The sequence below is a fragment of the Anser anser genome (genome assembly GCF_964211835.1).
Source record: "Anser anser genome assembly, chromosome: Z".
NCBI lineage: Eukaryota > Metazoa > Chordata > Aves > Anseriformes > Anatidae > Anser > Anser anser.
Window position 1 is genome coordinate 73,174,628 of NC_139723.1, and position 14,270 is coordinate 73,188,897.

At 44.2% G+C, this 14,270-nt stretch overlaps 1 long non-coding RNA gene across 1 annotated transcript; it reads left to right on the top strand.

The window, feature by feature from the left end:
- The first annotated feature begins 6,212 nt into the window (after window positions 1–6,212).
- LOC310890031 lies at window positions 6,213–10,297 on the top strand. Its single transcript, XR_014576972.1, has 3 exons — window positions 6,213–6,487; window positions 7,058–7,201; window positions 7,879–10,297. It is a non-coding gene; the product is annotated as an uncharacterized lncRNA (long non-coding RNA).
- The last annotated feature ends 3,973 nt before the right edge of the window (window positions 10,298–14,270 follow it).

A 14,270-nucleotide genomic window follows, 5' to 3' on the forward strand; every position in this document is an offset into this window, starting at 1 on the left:
CTGTCATGAGACTAACCTGGTATCTGTACTCAGCACTGTCGCCGACTCTATACTTTGGAAACCGTATCTCAGAAACTATTAACAATTACGCCTATTGCCATTTTTCTTCAGGGAGCCAATCTGTGGAGGGGACAGGGGGACATATTTTTTCCTACTTGTTCACTCTTCCTTTCTCCTTCGCTCCCCTCTTACCCTCTGAGCTAGTTACGATATTTCTTCAAGATTTTGAATATCCTTGGGATACTCAGACCAACATGTTGTTATAGTTATGTCTCCTGAATGCGCTTCAGATTCTGTTTAAGGTTAAACAACTACTTAGGAATGCCATCCAGAGGTCTGTCCTGATGCGGGATGCCTATGAGTGGCAGGGAGTGTGGGAGGATATGGGCAGGTTTCTAGAGCAGTAGGCACCTCCACTGTACTTTTCACATTTAGTAACTATGAACGTCTTTCATGTGATTCATATGCTTTCATCACTTCTAGAAATTTCAGTTTCTGTAAATGCATCATTAGCTATAACAACCTTCAAGATAAAGATATGCTGTAATTAGCTCACAGACAACACATGCAAATAAACAAATAGAGGCCAAATACAACTAGCCAAGAATGTGTGTGTGGTGGGGGTCTGATCTTAATTAATGGGTAGTAAAGCTATTGATAATGAATATCTTTTTCAAATGAGTTAATACTGATGGAATGTCTTCTTGCAAGAATCATTTAGGCCCAACAAAAATGTTGCTTTGCAGATGCTGTATTCTACTGTACAATGTAGTCCTGTTATCATACATTTTAAGGTACGTCAACCCAAAGATGTTACCTTCCTACATTTGGAAGCAGGATCCTACTTTTTTACTGACTGTGGCTTCAGCAGTAATGAAATCAAAGAGACTGAGCTGGCAAGGTGCAGAGCAGTAGGAGGCAGAGGCAAACTTGTGTCCCTCCTAGGACTGCAAGCCCATGGCTCCTGTGGCCGGTTTGCAGTGGATTGCTATTCAGTCTCCTCTACTGAGGGACTGTGAATGGTTGATTCTTCTTCCATTTCATAGGGTACTTACAGGAACCTTTTTCTACTCAGCACTTAGGCTCTGAACCTTTTAGATAGCTTTCTACTTTTGCATCGTATTGCAGTATAAGCCTCTGTGCAGTTGTGGGATAATCTTGCATTATCACTTTGTGATGAGGGACTATTCAGCACCTAGCACCGTCCCAGGCTATGACTGGTAGGTACTTCTACAATAAGAGAAAATATTACTCACAGGTCTGACTGGGGGATGTCACCAATTACTCCCCCAGCGTGCACGCTAGTGAGGAACAGTGTAACTTTCAGAGTAGATAAGGCTGATTTTTCTGTACTGTTAGTGAAAACAGCAATGTTTTACTCCTTTATTAACATTTTTTCAGTAAAAGTATGTTTATCATAGCAACTTTCAGTTCTTGCTAAACATTTCTACTGTCTATTCAGAAATGAACTGGCTTCAGGCTTAAAAAGGAAGTTTGGGAGAAGTAAAGGAGGAGTAGCTTGAGAGGCACAAAGGGTTAGCCATAAGGCAAAGCATTTCTTGTCTTGCACCACATTCTAGCACAAGAATGATTAATGCAATGCTTCACTTGCTGGGCTAATGATATCCTGCCTGGTCTGGAGACAGCATGAAATGCTATTGTCTGTATTTTACTTCACACTAAGGTCAGCCAGAATATAATTATATCAGCGATATTTCCCTGTAGGCTTCCAGCCTTTTATAGGATTGATGCTAAGGTTACTCAATAGTTTACCAAGCTTTAAATAGTCTTGTGTCTTCATTGTCCAAGTTCATTATGCATTACGGCCCCAAAGACAGTCTGTGCTCCGTGATTGCTGCAAAGCCAAGGATCCAGTGACAACCGAGTGGAGAAAGAACATCTAGCCATTATGGTTTTAAATGGTGAAATTGACTCGAAGAGTTTTTGGATTTGTTTCTGTTTGCTAATGCCATCTAACTTTTTTTTTTTTAAGTGTTTTAATTGCCTAGTTTGCTTTTAAAGTATTTGTCATATTTCAAGGATTAATGACAATGCCTTGGGATGTGTCTCTATAAAATATGTCAAATAGCACTAATGCTGTGCTAACTGTAATACAAATGATCCTCTCTCAAGGGACCTTGTAGAAAGATATTGCCTTAGATACCGGAATGCATATGCTGCAGAGACTATGCCACACAAACAAGGGCTGTGAGACTTCTGGTTTGAACAAACTGGGTCAGAAGAGAAGAGCTCATGTCATTATAATTCAAAATTCAGAGGGCTTTAGCAGCAGTTAAGTAATAAATCAAACTTATCTAGAGCACAGACATTTCAGCCTGCGGGTACACAGAGGTCTTTACTGGGCAAACGAATCATTACTATTCTCTAGAGTTATGTTCTGATGTTAAAATACAAGACATGGTGAACAAATTTAACAGCTTGAAACTGCCCCAAATGGTGAGTTACTATTTCACATTTCCACCTCTTTTCCTGCTGTCATTTTCAGTCATCACCATGTGTTTCTTCTGCACATCTGGTGCTAGGTTTGGCACATTTTTGGTCCTGTCTGTGGAGGACCAAAGTTTAATTTATTACAAATAAATCCAGCAAATAATGTGGATGGTTTTCTGCTATTTTAATGGGTTAGATCATCTGCCATGAAGGTCTTGTGGGCAACAGAGCCAGAAAGAGGATGGCAATGTACAGCCAGGGAGGAGAGAGAGAGGAGAAAAGAAGTGGAAAGTGTGAGAGAGAAGGGAGGACAGAAGGAGAACCTTCTGCTTGCAGATCCAGCCAGACACTGCATCTGCTCAAGTGCTTGCAATCCATGACCTCACACAAATTATTCTGGTTGCTGTTAATCCTAGGCTAGTGTCTATAGACCACCCTGCAGCTCATTGCTTCATGGTACTCTGCTGGACATGAGGGTGGAATCCACCTTATCAAGTGACCAGATGCATAGATAAGCCTGATTTAGTTGTTGATTGAGGCCGAACATGTATTTCTCTCTCCTACAGTTACGGATACTTGGCTCCCTAAGACATCCCTCTTTCATGCTGAAAAAATGCTAAGGTTTCACGCATCAGCCTTTGGAGATAACTGCGACTGAAGTGTTGGTAGGAAATATGAGTGAAATTTTCAATGACTTCCATCACTGAAGGTTGGAAGCAGCATTATCACAGAATGGTTTGGGTTGGAAGGCACCTTAAATATCACCCAGTTCCACCCCCCTGCCATGGGCAGGGACACCTCCCACTAGACCAGGTTGCCCAAAGCCCCATCCAGCCTGGCCTTGAACACCTCCAGGGATGGGGCATCCACAGCTTCTCTGGGGAGCCTGTGTCAGGGCCTCACCACCCTCAGAGTGAAGAATTTCCTCCTAATACTTACTGTACATCTACCCTCTTTTAGTTTAAATCCACTCCCCCTTGTCCTATTGCTACAATTCTGACAGTCCCTCCCCAGCTTTCCTGCAGGCCCCCTTTAGGTACCGGAAGGCTTCTGTAACGTCTCCTCAGAGCCTTCTGCAGGCTGAACAACCCCAACTCCCTCAGCCTGTCTTCATAGGAGAGGTGCTCCAGCCCTCTGATCATCCTTGTGGCTCTCATCTGGACTTGTTCTAATACTTCTCTTCCCTTCTTATACTGGGGGCCCCAGAGCTGGGTGCAGGACTCCAGGTGGGGTCTCACGAGAGCAGAGAAGAGCATAGGTACAGAATCACCTTCCTCACCCTGCTGGCCATGTTGCTTTTGATGCAGCCCAGGACACAGTTGGCTTTCTGGGCTGCAAGTGCACAAAACCAGGTCATGTTGACCTTCTCATCAATTAGCATCACCAATTCCTTCTCAGAGCTGCTCTCAATCCACTCCCCACCCAGCCTGTATTTGTGCTTAGGATTGCCCCAGCCCAGGTGCAGGATCTTGCACTTGGCCTTGCAGAACTCCATGAGGTTCACCTAGGCCCACCTCTCAAGCCTGCCCAGGTCCCTCTGGATGGCATCCCTTCCCTCCGGCATATCGACTGCACCACACAGCTTGGTGTTGTCAGGAAACTTGCAGAGGGTGCACTTGATCCTACTGCCGTTGTTACAACAAAGGCTTTAAACAGCACTGGTCCCAATACTGACTCCTGAGGAACACCACTCATCACTGGTCTCCACCTGGACACTGAGCCATTGACTACAACTCTTTAAATGCAACCATCCGGCCAATTCCTTACCCAACAAGTGGTCCATCTATCAAACCTGTGTGTCTCCAATTTAGACAATTGAGGTCCACCATGAGTCCCTCTCAACCTGAAAACCATGCCCACTGAGCTCACAGGGATCATGGCTTCTGCACAAACTCTTCTGAGAACTCACCTGTCAACTGTGTTCAGAACCAGAAGTACTATGACTGCAACAGATCCATATGCTCTCGCAAACCTGCCCAGAAACAGAGGCTCACACATATATAAAATAGGTGTATTTCATGAATCACAGAGGTCTCATGATTTTAGCACTTTAAATAAGCTAATACAGAAAAAGTCACATGAAACAGGCTAAAGTGGAAGTACTACTGCATTTGTGATAATAGTGACAAAGAAGAGCAAAAAAAGGCGTGTCTCAGAGATTAAATCACCCAGAGGACTGTAGAGTCAGTTCTAAGCAATTTATCCTCAATAGCAGACAAATTCAATGTTTCATAAATATCCACTGATTTAAGTTTTTTTCTTGTATTCTTCTACATTAAGTGTGAATTTAATTCATAGTTTAATAAATTTGTAATTTTTCCATCATTTTATATGACTGCCTGAGACAGCAGTATTTAGCGCTGATGATCCAGAAAGTCTCTTTTAGTCTGATGTCTTAGCGCTTTTCAAAATACTGTCTGATTGTTCTTTGTAGGGCAAGTAGAATGTCAAACATCAGCTATTAGCAACCTTGCCCAGGATTTTATATTTCTGTTTCTTTCTAATTCATTGGCACATGTGTATTAAATAGTTTAGAATTATTACTGTAACTAGTTGGAAGGGTAAAATGCTTCAAGCAGCAAACTTTGAACAGAAATCTTTCATCAAAATCCATCAGCCTCCCTCTGAAAATTTCTGAGCATCTTGAAATTAAAACCTAAAAAACATTTTTCAATAAGCAGAACAAAGATTCCTTTCTTGTAGAAGAGAGTTAGGAAAGAAAATTAAGGCAGGACTTCAAAGAAACAGATCTTATTAGGATGTCTTTTTGAACTACAGTGTTTTTTGGATCATCTGAAATTCATTATAATTTTGTCAGCTTACTCCACAAATCAGTAGCTAACCCTAATTGCTACTGTGAAACTTCCTGGAATGAGCTTTTGTAGACACCTTCTAGCTGGAAGGAAAGTTTGACAGCCAATGCAAGCTTTTGCAAACTTTCAGTGAGGCAATGGGGATGTAGAGCATTATGCTATCAGCACCAAACCGAAATGTGGTTGACTTCTGCCTTCCCTGATTCTGGGGTGGGAGCATATAAAACAATCATCAGACTGCAATAAATGAAAACACATAGCAGTGATAACAAAGGACTAATATAGTTGCAGAGATTCACCTGGGCTCCAGTGACATTCAGCTGTGCTCAATAACATTTGTTATCTCTTCCACAACCAATGTATAAATCCTTAAAATGAATATGATGTTCTTTTGCAAATTATTCTTTTTTCTCTCTGTACTCACAGCTGTGTTCAAAGGAGCAGCACTGAAGCACAGGGTCAATGTGCTGCTGTGATTTTTATTTTTCCTTTTTTTGGTAGGTGGATATGTATTTTCTTTTGTGCTAGTGTTAATGTTGTACTTTGTTTAATCCAGATATAAAATTCTCAGACAATTTCTACTTATCAAGCCATGCAATTATTGTTATGTACCATTTTTGATTGGTATATAATAAGTTGATTTAGACCTGTCTCTGCATCAAATGTAACTTGGAAAATTTTCATCTGGTAGTGAAGACCGTATAACTAAATATTTTTGGAAGAATCTGCATTCCTGGAGATAGTATTTGCTCTTAATTAACCTGTAAACCCATTTTTTTTTTGGTTATTTGGTTAAAAAGCCATTATGAGCGTGATTAAACTTATGACATTTCTGATGTGAACAGAGACAATTAATAGCTAGGAAAAAGTATTCAGCAAACAGCAATGTCCAGACTTTTTAGAGCTATCAAGTGTCTTGGATGAGGAAAAAAAAAAAAATGAGAGAGAGAGACAGAGAGACAGATGATTCCAAGGAGAGAATAAAAAATGCAAGGCTTGTGATAACAGCATACAAAAACCCCAATGGACAATGAAATCTCATTTTTCTTTCTTTCTTCCTAGGCAGGCTCATAGCAAAAGAGGCACACACCTCTTCCTGCTTATTGGTGACTGTATACCATACCTTCAGAGGTAGTAATGAAGCTTGCTCAGGAATATACTGCCCCACACAAAGTGCATCAGCCTTTTCAAGAAGGCTGTTCAGGAAAATCACCTTGGGAAAGGTTTGTGCTTGGCTTTGACTTAAGTCAGTAACTTGTAATTTAGTTGAAATACTCAGCAGAAAAAGTCAATTACCAACACCGTTGTTTCAAGGGTTACCACATTTTATTCTGCTGTTAGAATACAGTGAAAAGTATGCAGCAAACAGCAATGTCCAGACTTTTTAGAGCTAGTTTTGTGACCCTTTGTGTCACAGTTTTGTGACCTTTTATACAGTGCAAATTCCTTCAGACATTTCCTCTCTTCTCTAGCAGCCACTTAGGCGACATCTCCACCATATGTTCAAGCAGAACTGAAAAACATTGCTAACTTACAGCAATTGGTTATCAACTACTAACTAACATGATAAACCAGACGTAAAACTGTAAGTACGGGCATGTTCTCCACCATCTGCCTAAGTGCTGGCAAAGCTGAGTTTGTTCTGCTTCACCTAAAGTTAAGTCTTTCAGAGGTAGAAAGGTGCTAAGGTGCAGTTCCAATCTAAACAGTGGCAACTGCTTAGCTGGACACTTAAGAAAATCTGATCTGATCCAGGCACCAGATAACCAGAACAGCATTTCCATTTCCATCAGCCTGCCAGTGTAAAACGCAGACCTCAGGCCATGACTGCATCCCATCCCCTCCAAAATCTGCTCTGAAGAGACTGGCTGTGCTGCATATGCTAGTCTACTCTAGTTCTTGTGTCCACAGGATTGTAAGTGCCATACTGTGATCAGGTAGGAAAATGTTCTTTTTATGTCCTCTTTGCACACATTAAGAAGGCTAGGAAAGGTTTTGCACTCTGTTTTTATTCAAGTGAAATGGTATACCGTTGAAATTGTACGTGGATATTAGGGGAATTTCCTGATGGAACCAGTATGTGTCAGTTCCAGTAAACAGAAAGCTGAAAATGCCTGATACAGGAAAAACCTATTCCAGAATAAACAGAAGATTGCATTCATAACTGCAGGCTTAAGCTGACCTTTGTTAGCAAAACGTTTGACTTAGGGAAGGTTCTGAGCTGCTGAACATAATAAAATGCAACAGTGATTTTGATGAAGAAAGGCTAACTTACTTCACCTGTGGAAATAGGCTTTATCTTCAACAAATTTAAACTTGCAATCGTCCATTTCATTTTGCTGAAAAGACTTTTTTCTTATACCGTGTGTCTTGCATCCTGATATTAAAGGCATAACACACAATTCCATGCAGAGCAAAGTGAGCTGTGCAAGTGTACAGGTTTTTCTACTTTTAGGTGAGGTAATGTTTCTCTTTCTAGTCAAGAGACAGAGTGATTAGGGTAAACAGTCATTTGTGGTAGCTCTAGAGCCAGGTATATGAAGTTCTTTAGAATTCCTGAGGTGAAATTAGAGATAAATAAATTATATATTTGGCTTGTTTTTCTGATTTTCAGATTAAATATGAACGCCCCACTCTTCTCCGATGTTTTCTCCTCTGACTTCCACCTGGCTGGAAACATGCATTTTTATTTTTTATCACTGAATATTAGATTTAAACCAAATTTGATCTGTATGAATATAAATGTTTGTGAGAAGCAAATTTGTATTTCTGAAAAGAAACAGAACATTTTATATTTATTTCATGTGCATTTTAATCACAGCTTACTGGTGCTTTCAACATCATCATGTGTCAAACTTGGATAGGTGTTGTAAGACTGCATTACCTGCCTACCTTTGGAGAGAGAAGGTGCTGTAAGGTTTTCTGTTCCCCACCAGTTTAATTTATATTTTGTTTCTAAAGAGTCAATATGTCCACATATCGTCCATACTGGGAAATTTGAAACTGTAAAAGAATAGTTATTATAAGTTATATTTAGGTGTTCAACTCTGGGCTTCCAAGTTAGCAAATTTCAGCCATAATGTTTAAGCTTAGACCTACTCTGCATCCAGCTATGAACCAGACAAGCTTTTGATATATACACATATATATATAAGAAAAAAAAAAAGAAAACTTTGCTAGTACTGCTAAGTGTGTACCATTCATGTGTATGTGTCTGCATAGAGATATACACTACTGAATGATATTTGCTTTTATTTTGTTCAATACTGAATTTTTCAATGTAATGTGCTTTAGAATACCCCTGCAAATGGAAGCCAGAGACCTGCATTACCTTGGTAAAGGACAGATGTTTAAAATGCATGACTGTCTGTGCAAGGCAAGTTTGTAAGGCAGAGCCCATAGAGTTCATTTTATACTTACGGTGTTTATTTTTATAATTATATCTGTAGCATTTATTTTATATTTATTTATAGAAGGCATGCATCAAACACAGCATTGCTAGCCAGTCAAGGGAAGGGATTGTCCTACTCTGCTCTGTACTGGTGCGGCCTCACCTCCAGTACTGCATGAAGTTTTGAATTCCACAGTATAAAAAGGACATAAAACTATGAGAGTGTGTCCAAAGGAGGTCTACAAGGATCGTGAAGGGTTCAGAAGGTAAGATGTATGGCGAAAAGCTGAGGTCCCTTGGTTTGTTCAGCCCAGAGCAGAGCAGGCCGAGGGGAGGCCTCATGGCGGCCTGCAGCTCCCTCACGAGGGGAGCGGAGGGGCAGGCGCTGAGCTCTGCTCTCTGGGGACAGCGACAGGACCCGAGGGAACGGCATGGAGCTGGGACAGGGGAGGGTCAGGCTGGGGGTTAGGGAAAGGTTCTGCACCCAGAGGGTGCTCGGGCACTGGGACAGGCTCCCCAGGGCAGAGGTCATGGCATCGACCTGCTGGAGGTCAAGAAATGTTTGGACAATGCTCTCAGATATAGGGTTTGGTTTTTGGGTGGAATGGGACTCGATGATCCTTGTGGGTCCCTTCCAGCTCAGGATATTCTGTGGTTCTATGATTCCACTTGGCCAACCAGCATAATGAGAAAAGCAGGTGATATCTGAATTTGTGAAGATCTGACCTTTTTTTCAAATCATACAACATCATACATCACATGCTTTTCTCTGAAAACGTGACACCTAGGGAAACTGGAGATATAGTTATGTCTTTACATTTAGAAACCTCTTATAAAGTCACAGCATTATAGAAATATGTCTGGGAGGAACCTCAGAAGATCATCTAGCTTATCTGCATCCCCACTAAAAGATCAGCTAAGCAATTCCAGACAAACATTTGCCCAGTCTCTTCTCAAAAACTTCAGACACATCTGAAGGAAAATTAAGTCCAGTGCTTTGCAGTCTGTAGTGGTTCAAAAGTTTTCTTAATGAGTAAAACACACTCTTCTGCAGTTTAAGGGAGACATTAGAAGCTGGGCCTTTCAGCCTGAAATGTGATGCAAATTACATCTCTCAGTTGCAGTGGCTCAGAAGCACTTTATAGCAGATCTCCAGTGCAAGTTTTGTTTGATACTTGTGCATGTGCATGTGTGCATAAATAATACAAGAAGGGTTTAAGACACTACCCAAAAAAGATTGTTTGTCTTGCTAGGATTACCCTGATAACAATAACATTTAGTTAAGTTGTTATAGAACTGAAAAGAGAAAAACAAAACAAAACAGCTACTAACTTGTAAAGGAGCTTGCAGCTTTCTGGTATGCACCCCTTCTGATGCTCAGACCAAATTGCCACACAACCAACACTACAAGCTTGAGGACACCCAGTTAAATCCCCTCTGACATTTACTATTTTGGTGCAACAAGGCACCACAAGACTGTGATGTGTCTACGTGTAAGCAGAAAGAAAATATATATATATATAAAGAAATTTCAAAATTATGTAAGATGCTATTGCATCGTATACCAAGCATGTTGCAGGCTCATAGTTACCTACACTGTACAGAGGAATGCTGACCATGCTCCCCTATAAAGATGGAACAAAGAAAGATTTTTGTGGGATTTCTGGTTGGGAGATAACCACGATCCCTCCCAGCTGCCCCAGCATAAAGGTTGTCCTTTACTCTTGATCTCTAGCAGGTGAAGAAATGCAGCTGATCAGGTGAGTGAGAACTTATACACTTCGTATAAGCTTTGTTACACAAAGGCTTTTGATACTTTTTTATCATTTCCACTACATTTTAACAAGTAATTTCATAAGTTAGTGACAGCTGTTTAATTGTCTTCTACTCATTCTCATTTTAGAGAAACATAGCCTTTTGTATTAATCATTAGTTTCTTAACAGGTTACAAGAAGACAAGAAAGGCTAAGGCCCATTTGGAATTAAATCTGTCAAGGGATGTCAAGCACAACAAGAACGGCTTCTTCAATACATCAGTAACAAGAGGAAGACTAAGGAAAATGTGTGCTTGCTGCTGAAGGGGTAGGTGCCCTTGTGAACAAGGATACAGAGAAAGCAGAGTTACTGAATGCCTTCTTTGCTTCAGTCTTTACTGCTAAGGCCAGCGTGACCCCAGAGGCAAGAGAAGAAGTCTGGAGAAAGGAAAACTTTCAGCAAGGCTTCTGACACTGTCTCCAACAATGTCCTCATAGCTAAGATCAGGAAGCGTGGGATAGATGAGCGGACAGTGAGGTGGATTGAGAACTGGCTGGATTGCAGAGCTCAGAGGGTTGTGATCAGCAGTGTTGAGTCTAGTTGGAGGCCTGTAGCTAGCGGTGTCCCCGAGGGGTCCATACTGGGTCCAGTCCTGTTCCACTTATTCATCAATGACCTGGATGAAGGACGTGCACCTCAGCAAGTTTGTTGACAATACGAAGCTCAGAGGAGTGGCTGATACCCCAGAGGACTGTGCTGCCATTCAGAGGGACCTGGACAGTCCAGAGAGTTGGGCAAAAAGGAAACCTCACGAAACACAACAAAAGCAAGTGCAGGTTCCTTCCCCCAGGGAGGGATAACCTCATGCGCCAGTGCAGGTCGGGGGCTGAACTGCTGGGAAACAGCTCTGTGGAGGACCTGGGGGTCCTCGTGGGCAAGTTAACCATGAGCCAGCAATGCCCCCTTGTGGCCAAGAAGGTGCAGTGGTTTTACTCGGGTGGGCAGCCAAGCTCCACCACAGCTGCTCTCTCACTCCCGCTCCTTAAAGGGGATGAGGGAGAAAGTACAACACCAAGGGTTCAAGGTTTGAGATAAGGATGTTTTAATTAAAGGGAAAAGGAAGAGGGGAAAAAAAAAAGAAAAAAGAAAAGAAAAAAGAAAAAAAGGAAAAAAAAAAAAAAAGCAAAGGCAGTGCATAAACACAGAGAGAGGAAAGCAGTTACTCTCTACTTCCCATCAATGAGTGATGTTCAGCCATGTTCTGGGAAGTGGGACCTCGATACGCATAGCAGTTGTTTGGGAGGACAGACGTTTCCACTACGAGAGCCCCCCCCCTCCCTTCCCCTTCCCCTTTCCCATCTTTTATTGCTGAGTGTGCCATCACACCCTTTAGTCGGTTTAGGCCAACTGCCCTAGTGATGTCCCCTCCCCACCTCTTGCCCTCTGACTCTATGGGGTTTGGAGGGAATCCTGATGCGGTGCCAGTATTGCGCAGTAATAGACACAACACTGGTGTGATACCAGTGCTGTTCTAGCTACACGTGCAGAGCACAGCACTGTATGGGCTGCTGCAGGGAAAGTTAACTCTAACCTAGCCAGACCCAGCACAGAAAGCCAATGGTATCCTGGGCTGCATTCGGAAGAGTGTTGCCAGCAGCTCAAGGGAGGTGATCCTGCCCCTCTACTCAGCCCTGGTGAGGCCCCACCTGGAGTATTGTGTCCAGTTCTGGGCTCCCCAGCACAAGAGGGACATAGAACCACTGGAGCAAGTCCAGAAGAGGGCTATGAAGATGATGAGAGGACTGGAGCACCTGTCATATGAGGACAGGCTGAGAGAGCTGGGCCTGTTTAGCCTGGAGAAGAGGAGACTGAGGGGAGACCTCATTAATGTGTATAAATATCTGAAGGGAGGGTGTTGAGAGGATGGAGCCAGTCTCTTTTCAGTTGTACCCAGTGAGTGGACGAGACACAATGGGCACAAAGTGAAGCACAGGATGTTCTGACTGAATAGGAGAGGGCATTTCTTTACTGTGAGGGTGACAGAGCACTGGAACAGGTTGCCCAGAGAGGTTGTGGAGTCTCCTTCTCCAGAGATACTCAAAACCCACCTGGATGCCACCCTGCGCAATGTGCTCTAGGTGATCCTTCTTGGCAGGGGGGTTGGACTAGATGATCTTCAGAGGTCCCTTCCAACCCTGCCCATTCTGTGATTTTGTGGTTCTGTGATGATTCTATGATGACACCACCACTTCAGGTAACCAAGAGATGCTGTTCGATTCTACCGTCCTCCTCGGACAGCCAATAGCTGATAATGTTCCTGATATTCTTTAAACATCTCTTGATTTCTCATGCATGTTCCCACTTTCTTGGGCCAATTTCCTCATGCCCAGGCTCTTTTTCACCTTCCGATGTGATAAGCTGCTCCTCAGTTTCTTGTTGTGTCCTCCTTGATGGTCGCTTCAGGGCGTCCCCTGTGCTCAGGTGTCCAGCTGCACATCAAGGATGTCCCTGGCTCCCAGGCACAGTTCCCAGGCCGAAGGCCAAGCTCCCGGCCCGGACCCCAGCCTGGCAGACATTGCTCCTGTCAGCGTGGAGCAGCCATTTCACGTCAGCATTTTCTCAGAACAGTCACGTTAATTCCCTAAGTGCTGCCACCAGGGGCACCCCAAGAGCCTTGTGATGTCACCAGAGAGTTGCTGTCACCCTATGGCCTCACAAAAGGCAGCTGGCCATAAGTGCCCTGAGCATCCAGCCTGCGTCCAGTCCAGCTGGTGGCACTCGAGAGGTCGAGATCCTACTGCTGGAGTGTGAGAGTTGGAGGTGTTGCTAGTGGAAGGCACGACATCGCGGTCGTTCTGGTGGCACACGAGACGTCAAGGTCCTTCCTGTGAAACGAGAGATGCGAGGTCCTTCTGGGTGACAGGTGAGGCACCCCGGTCCTTCTTGTGGAATGTGAGACGTCAACGTCCTTCTGGTGGCATGTAAGATGTTGAGATCCCTCTGGTTGCAGGCAAGGTGTCAAGGTCTTCCTGGTGGAGCACAAAGCATCAAGGTACTGCTGGAGAGCTGCGGCTCTCTGAGATTCTGCCAGCGACCCGCAAGGGAGGTGCAGAGGACCGGAGGTGCTTGATACCTGCTTGTCATCAGAGCAGCGTCCCACAGAGGACAAGCATCTCCCCACCAGGACAGAGGCAGGCACCATGAGCCAGCCACGCCAGGAGCTGCCAGCGGAGGCACCCAGAGAAGAGTCATGCACCATCTGCCTGGGCCCGCTGGCTGACGCAGCTCGGCTGGACCCCTGCGGGCACTCCTTCTGCACGGAGTGCATCCAGCCGTGGGCTGCCCACAGAGCCACCTGCCCACTCTGCCAGTGGCCCATCCTAGCCTAGCTGGTGCCACGCTCTGTGCAGGACGCCTCGGCTCGCCGGCCCTGGGGAAGGGCCCAACGCAACGCGGGGCTGGAGCAGCGGCAGCAGCAGGGGCGGCGGAGTCCCTCCAGCTACCGGTCCCGCAGCGTCTCGCCCAGGCGCAGGGAGCGCAGCCCCTCCACGCCACGACAGCTCGTCCGAAGCTTCTCGTGGCACTGGGAGCAGGATGGGCGCAGACAGCCCCGGTCCCCGCTAAATACCAATGCTGGGGACACATCATGGCTGCGCAAGGCTCAGCAGGAGGAGCCGGGGGCCGGTGACCACAGAGGCTGCCAGGCCAGGCCCTGCATTTAAGGAAAAAATTTAAAAAAATCCTAAAAAGCAACACAGATGGAAGTCATTTGAGGAATGGGAAATTATCATGGGATTGGGTAACGGGGTGAGGCAGCAACCCTAAAGGTGACCATGCCCTACTGGAAAAAGGCTGACAGA